The sequence below is a fragment of the Rattus norvegicus genome, chromosome 15 (assembly GCF_021556685.1).
Source record: "Rattus norvegicus strain SHRSP/BbbUtx chromosome 15, alternate assembly SHRSP_T2T, whole genome shotgun sequence".
Lineage (NCBI taxonomy): Eukaryota > Metazoa > Chordata > Mammalia > Rodentia > Muridae > Rattus > Rattus norvegicus.
In genome coordinates, this window is record NC_141548.1 from 88183927 (window position 1) to 88191266 (window position 7340).

The following is a 7340-nucleotide window of genomic DNA, read 5'->3' on the forward strand; positions in this document are numbered from 1 at the left end:
ATTGAGTGACCTGTCTGTTTTGGCTATCCCATGAATTGTACTTTTCTGTTTCTCTTTTGCTCCTCAACATTTCTTCTAGTAATAGTATTTTGTTTTCTAGAGAATGGTGAGCTTGCCTGGGTAACATGGTGGTGCTTATGAAGACAAATGAGGCATGACAGCTCATGAAGTCGGGACTGGCCACCAACAGTTATGTTTGGTACTTAGGATGAATCATGGTGGCGGTGTTCTAATATTAGCTCAGGAATAATTCTTCTTTGATAAACATTGTCTGAGACAGACGCTGACAGGGTAAAGTTCATCCACAACAAATATCTATTCCTTGAGTCCCTGCTGAAGTACTTCCTTCTGACTCTTGTTGGAATCTTCCTTGTTGTCTTTGGTCTTCCCTTGTCTTTGCTTCCTTCTGGGCCTAAGTCTGAAGCAACGTCTGGTCTTCAACTGTACAACATCTGTCAGTTGTCTCTATGCTATTGAATCTAAGACAAAGGCTCCGGCGACCAGAAAGAAGAAAGTTGTAATCTTAGATGTATTTCCTAAGTCCCTTTCACTCTTGTTGGACTCTCCCCAGGATTATTGACCATTAGAAGACTCCTATGTTTAAACAGTATTTACTTGCAACTACTGTTTTAACAAACAAACATCTTAATGACTTAAAACAGCTACAAATATATGTTTTAGTTTTGGAGATCAGACAATTAAAACTTGTCTCAGGGCCAAAAATCAAGGTTTCCTTGTTGTTCTTTCTAAAGACTCTTGCAAGAAATCCATTTCCTTGCCTGCTCTGGCTTTTGGAACCTTGCTACACTTCTTGAAAGTCTGATTGTGTCACAATGTCTGATTGTGTCCTTTTTCACATTTAATTAATCTCAAGCTACCTCTGTTATCATATTTTCTCTGAATCTTCAGCCTCTTTCTACATTTAAAGACCCCTTGTGATTTCACGGGGACCATTTGACAATCTCCTTGATGTTATTAATGCCTTTAATTTCATCGGTAACTTTAACTCTCCCTTGCCACAGAATGGAATATATTTACAGGTTCTGGGATTTGAATTACAGGCATCCTGGGTAGCTATACTATCTTCCACAATGACAAAAGCTTCAGTGACCAGGGTTATTATTGTTCTTAAATAACATAGGGATGTAATTATTTATCATTAGTATGTTTACCAAGTTCCACAGCCTTAACCAACTTTGTATGTGGGATTTCTCTAGCGCTGCCTAAAATGGGCTGCATCAAATTCCCAGGATCTAGACTCACCTAAGCAACAAGCCATTACCATGCCTATGAAGGGTTATCTAGATGAATTGAGGTGGGAAGCCCACCTTACATGCTAACAAACCGTTGCACGGACTAGAGTCACAGGATGAATAATCGGGCTTAGTCAGCTTTGAAGACATCACTCTACTTCCTGATTATAGACGCCATGTGACCATCTGACTTTGTGGCCATATTTTCTCGCCATGACAGGCATGGAACATAAGCCACAGACCGATGCGGAGGTGGTGCGGAGCGTGTAGGCTTTGGGCTACTCTCAAAGTGTGGCATCGCTCGAGGCTGCAGCAGAGCCTCTGTAAGGAACGTGAGAGCTTAACAGCCGCAGCAGTGACAGCAACCCATAGTCATGTGTGACAGGAATCCCGTTCTGCTTCCTGAAGTGAAAGTGCTCACGGATGGGGAAATCTGCCCAGCACACGCCTGCAAGGTCTCACTCCAAGAAAGATTCAAGGAGTTCTAGATCAAAGTCAAGATCCAGATCGGAATCTAGGTCTAGATCCAGAAGAAGTTCTAGAAGGCATTGTACAAGATCACGATCATGATCTCACTCTCATAGATGGTCCCAGAGATTATTTTATGTCCGAGATTATCTCAGACGCTACAGTCACAGCCACAGCCACAGTCATTCTCTCATGTCTGTTCCAAGGCGTCATGTTGGGAACTGAGCAAATCCTGCCCTCCAACTGTTGTCTTAGAGTGTTTGTATTGAGCATATACGTAATAGAAAGAGATCTAAGAGAAGTGTTCACTAAATATGGCCCCATTGCTGATGGTGTCTATTGTATATTACTAGCAGTCTAGACAGTCAAGAGCCTTTGGGTATTTTGAAAATGTAGATGATTCCAAGGAAGCGAAAGAACTTGTCAGTGGAATGGAGCTTGATGGATGTCGAATTAGGGTCAATTTCTCTGTAACAAAAAGGCCCCATACCCCAATACCAGGAATTTATATGTGGAGTCCCACTTTTGGCAGTTCATGACACCGCAGAAACTGTTATAACAGAGGATATGATCAGGGTCATGATAACAGTGACTATTATAACAGATCATATGGAGGAGGAGGATGGAGAGGAGCTCAAGACGGATCAGATTTACAGAAGGCAGTCATCACCTTCTCCTTAATACAGTGCTGGAGGATACAGGTCTCCTCGATCACGATCCTACTCATCTCGTCGCTATTAAAGCATGAAGTTGAAGACTTCCTGAAACCCACCATAAAGCTGGGATATTGTTTGTGGACAGTATTTTCTGTTGTCTCCTGTTTAAAAAGTGAACAGGGCCTGGTGACATTAGTTGACTTTTACACCTTTTATGATGACTGCTTTTGGTGGAGTTGAAATGCTCTTTTCATTCTCCTTGTGTGTAGTTCGGTGCTTGTTCAAAGCTACATGTTTTCAGAAAAGTATGTTTTGCGTGTATTTTTTTATAGTCCAAATTTTGACTCCATTTAAAAGGTTTTTCTAGAGAACCCAGGGTACTCTGAAGATTGAAGCCTGTGTGTAAAATGCTACCAAATGGTAAAAAGCAACAATAAACAAGTTTGATTTTTACGTTTCTTCTAAATCTCAATGGTTGACAAGGACAATTCTTGAGTTATCAGCAAAAAATAAGTAAATAAAAATAATTCTCTTTCAGAAAAAAAAAGAAAGAAAGAAACATAAGCCATAATATACCTTTCCTCCCTTAAATTACTTCCCTCACCTAATCCGTAGCTGTAACGGCAGGCTTTTCTTCCCACTCTGCAGTTCCTGGAATGATGAATCTGAGATTTGATGATATATGAATAAATGTCTAGGCCATAGGTTTCAGTTTGTTCCCCAATTAGCTTATAACTTAATTAACCCATTTATTCTATTCTGTGATTGCTGCATATCTGGCTATCGATACACAGCCTCATGCATCTGTCTCCTCAAAGCTCAGGTAAAACTCGTCCTGCACATGACTGTATTTCAGAGTTCCTGTCTCCCTACTGGAAGGTCAACCTCCTGCTCCCTGCCTCAGCTCATTGCCCAGTCAGCTTTTTTATTGACAGGGAATGCTTCTGAACAGTCCTCAGAGATTCTGTTTACATTTCCCACTGTTCGTCTACGAAAAGGCTCTTTCTCTTTCAATAATAAGCTGGGAGCAGTGGCAGCAATTATGAGAAGCATCAGGTAAGATTACATCCGCATTGTCCAATCCATAGGTATATGGCAACCTTGGAGAAAGAATTCTACTAATTCATTCTATCTTTGTGAGTTTAGAGTTCTGTACCTAAATCAATTTCCATCATAACTTGCATTACCAACCTAAAAACATCTTCTTAGACCTTAAAATATTTTCCTAAATCCTAAAAAAATCTTTAAGCTTAGTTGCGAGACTGTAACTGTCTAGTCTTCAACCCCATCAGAGAAGGAATGAATATTACCTGACATGAATATTAACAGCTTCTGAAACTGAAGAAATGACAGAGATCGTTGGCTTCCTGGACAGTGTCCCAAATGTCTGAGTCATTTGAGCATCCTCTTCAGCTTTCTGTCCTAGAATATCTGACAGACTATTCCGTAAAACAGGAAATATGAAGGACTGCTTTGCTGTCTTGGCGAAGCTCAGTGGTCCACTTCCCTGCATCTCATTTCTCCATTTCGGATAGCATGCTGTTACTAGTTGAGGCAAGGGCAGTTTCTTGTGTGGTGGCTAGCTTGCCACATAAAAAGCAAACTCCATAAGGAGGTTCTCTAATGTTTATCATATTCTTTGAAGTAGAATGGGGGTGCTACCAGAAGCAGACTGGTCTCATTGTCCAATTAAAAAAAGGTCTTTTATTAACAAAACATATTTAGATCTCTGAGGTTTTTAAAGACCTTCTACCTATCTATAATATATCTGAATTGTTTGTTTCTAGCCATTTATTGTCTCTTGAGTCTCAGAAGCATATTTCTGTAATTAACTAAACTAGTATCTAACAATCAGAAGTTTAATTTTCTGACCATAAGTTTAACTTTCATGTCTTAGTTATCCTAAACAGTTCATAATATCAGCTTTTAAAAGGACTAGAACTTAACATTAAAGTTTTAGTAAAAGCACAGTTATGACATCTTAAAAAGAATTGCTACTTAACCAAGATATAACTTTAATTTTTTTTACCACTATATAAAGATCTATTCCAAGGTAAGATTCTTGGCACTATAGCTCTATAGTTTAAGTAGGTTCAACAGTCTACTCTTTATTTCCATATTATTCCCATATTATTTCTACACTCCTCTCCCTTTTTCTTCAACCTTTGTCTCCTTTTCCCTTTAGCATAAGAAAGAAAGAACAGAAGAAAGAAATCCCTGAGTCTAACCTGCTGTACTTTGTTTCCTCCCTGATCAAGACCATTAGCAACTTGCAACCAACTCCTTTTATTTTTTGTTTACTTACTTACTTACTTACTCACTTACTTACTTACTTACTTATTCACATTAAGTCCTGCTCATTGCCTCCTCCTAGTCCCCACTTTCACAATCCTTCCTTCATGCTCCCCTCCCCTTCTCCTCTGAGCAGATGGAGGCTTTTCTGGGTATCCCCACACCCTGGCACACCAAGTCTACAAGACTAGGCATATCTTCTCCCATTGAAGCCAGAGAAGGCAGCCCAGCTAGAAGAACATACCCCACGTACAGGCAACAGACTTTGGGACAGCCACCACCACCAGCCCCAGTTGTTCGGGACCCACATGATGACTAAGCTGTACATCCACCACATATGAGCAGGGAGGATTAGGTTCAGCCAGTGTGTGTTCTTTGGCTAGTGGTTCACTCTCTGGCCTCCAGTACTCTCTCTGTCTCTGTCTCTCTCTAACTCTGTCTCTCTCTCTGTGTCTCTGTGTCTCTGTGTCTGTCTCTGTGTCTGTCTCTGTGTCTGTCTCTCTCTCTCTCTCTTTCTCTCTCTCTCTCTCTCTCTCTCTCTCTCTCTCTCTCTCTCTCTCTCTGTCTCTCTCTGTCTGTCTCTCTCTCTTTAAGAGATTTTGCCTCCCATGGGCTAGGAAACTCCTCTGAGAAGTGTTTGTTTCCTGCCTTCCACCAAGGTTTTTCTTTTCAGGCTCTATACTTGGATCTGAAGAGCCCATATGTTGGGTGCCATTTAACTGTGGCCTTTCCCATCCATGCCCCAGTTTCTGAAATAATGACGCTGAGACTTAATTATTGATGAATAAATGCCTAGGCCATAAGCTTTGGCTTATTCACCGATCAGCTTGTATCTTACTTAACCAGTTTATCCTATTTTATGAGTGACACATGGGTGGTTACCTCTCTCAGCTTCATGCATTTATCTTCTCAGAGTTTAGGCTGAATCTCTTACAAGGCCTGACTCTAGTCCAGAGTTCCTACTTCCACACAGAGTTCTCACATCCTATTTCCTGCCTCAGTTCAATGGTCAGTACAGTACAGAGAGATTATCTCTACAGTAACACCAATGAGGAAAACAAGTAAGAGGAGATCATAAAACGCAGGGACTATCATCAGGACTTCATGACCCCTTCTCTGCCCTGCCCCCCACCTTAGCCCCACCCCCACCTCTGCCCCTGGTTCAGATTTCAGAGTTTTCATCCATCATGTATGGGCAGTTATTAGGCCAAGGTGCATACATATACTCTGTAAAATCATAATACAAAAAGTTCATGTTAAAAATCTCAGGGAAAGGGACTTGTCTGTTAGAAATAAAATTCCCCAAGCAACAACATTCCTAATTTTCGTTAGTAAATGAGCAAGTAGCCACTCTGTTTATTGTAACTTTGGTTTAATACCTCACACCCAGCTCTTCCCATAGATGTGAGAGGTGCCTGTGCATATGGTACCCCAGAATGCCCACTTCCATTGTTACTTTCTTCTTAACAGAGCAATGGAAACTCTGTTCCAATGTCAATTTGTTTCTATTTTAGATGTTAGAAAGCAGTTTACAACGCAGCAAGGGCGGTATCTACCATTGCCAGGTCCTGTCTCACAGACTACCAGGTACCTACATCAATCTTGCTGCTTAGAGTTTTGACACCTAAATGTAAAGAGATTTTCCAAGTCCCTCTAGATTGTCAAGTATTTGCCTTAGTTGTCTCTGTTTGGTGTTTAGACATTGAAACAACCATCTGTTCTTCTATATTTCATCTTAAATACCCCAAAAGAGTATGACAAGTAGTTAACATAACTTCTACCCCGTGTCTCATATAAGTCCCTGTCTAAAGTCCTCTGAGACCTACCTGAGCTCTCCCCAGTCCTACAGAGTTTCTCTCCAATCTGAACCTTTGGCCATGCAGATCCATTTGTTCATTTAAGAGGCTTTCCTCCTCTATGCTTTGCCCACACAATCCTCCTTTGTCCTATTAAAGACAATGTCGGGGGCCCTTTTTCACAAGACCAAGAATACATTTGATTTATCATTTGCCTTTTTCTTTCTTCCTCCCACATACTATGAATTATGAGGAACAGTTTATCATAATCATCTAAAAATACGCATCCCACGGGGGCAAAAAAACTGTATCCTCCTTACATCCTATAACCTTCCAACAACTGTGTATAGAAAATGTTGAAGGGCTTAATTAACAAATGAATCAAGGCACTACCATTTCTTTCTTAAATGTCACATATTTTTACCAAGCTAAAAATATTTCCTCCGTGGTCTTGGCATTTTGCATGTGGCAAGGCATCTGCTCCGAAAGCAACAATAGAATTATAACAGACCTCTCAACTGCTATTTTGAGTAAACTATTTTGTCATTTTAAATTCTTTTGTTAAAATGCAAGAGGGGATAATTATTTTTCCCTAATGCTATTGTGAATAGAAATACACTGTGGTTGTAACAGAAAGAACGATCTTTGAACTGTCTCGGGAGGTTGACAGGGACGTGTGAGAGGCACATTGGTAGTGTTGCCGAGCGGTCTAAGGTAATGGGTGTAAGGATATGTGAGTTCTCTTGGGGACCACTCCATATTTTCTCATTGATATGCTGACCATAGTGCCCCAAAGACAGACAAACATATAACCAGTTCCTTCCCAATTTAAATCAGTACTAGACAACGCAAGATTGAATAACAAATTCCCGAAG

The 7340-nt window shown here is 40.5% G+C and overlaps 1 pseudogene; it reads left to right on the forward strand.

Annotated features, from left to right (window-relative positions):
* The first annotated feature begins 1913 nt into the window (after positions 1 to 1913).
* Positions 1914 to 2462, forward strand: Tra2b-ps6 (transformer 2 beta, pseudogene 6; annotated as a pseudogene).
* The last annotated feature ends 4878 nt before the right edge of the window (positions 2463 to 7340 follow it).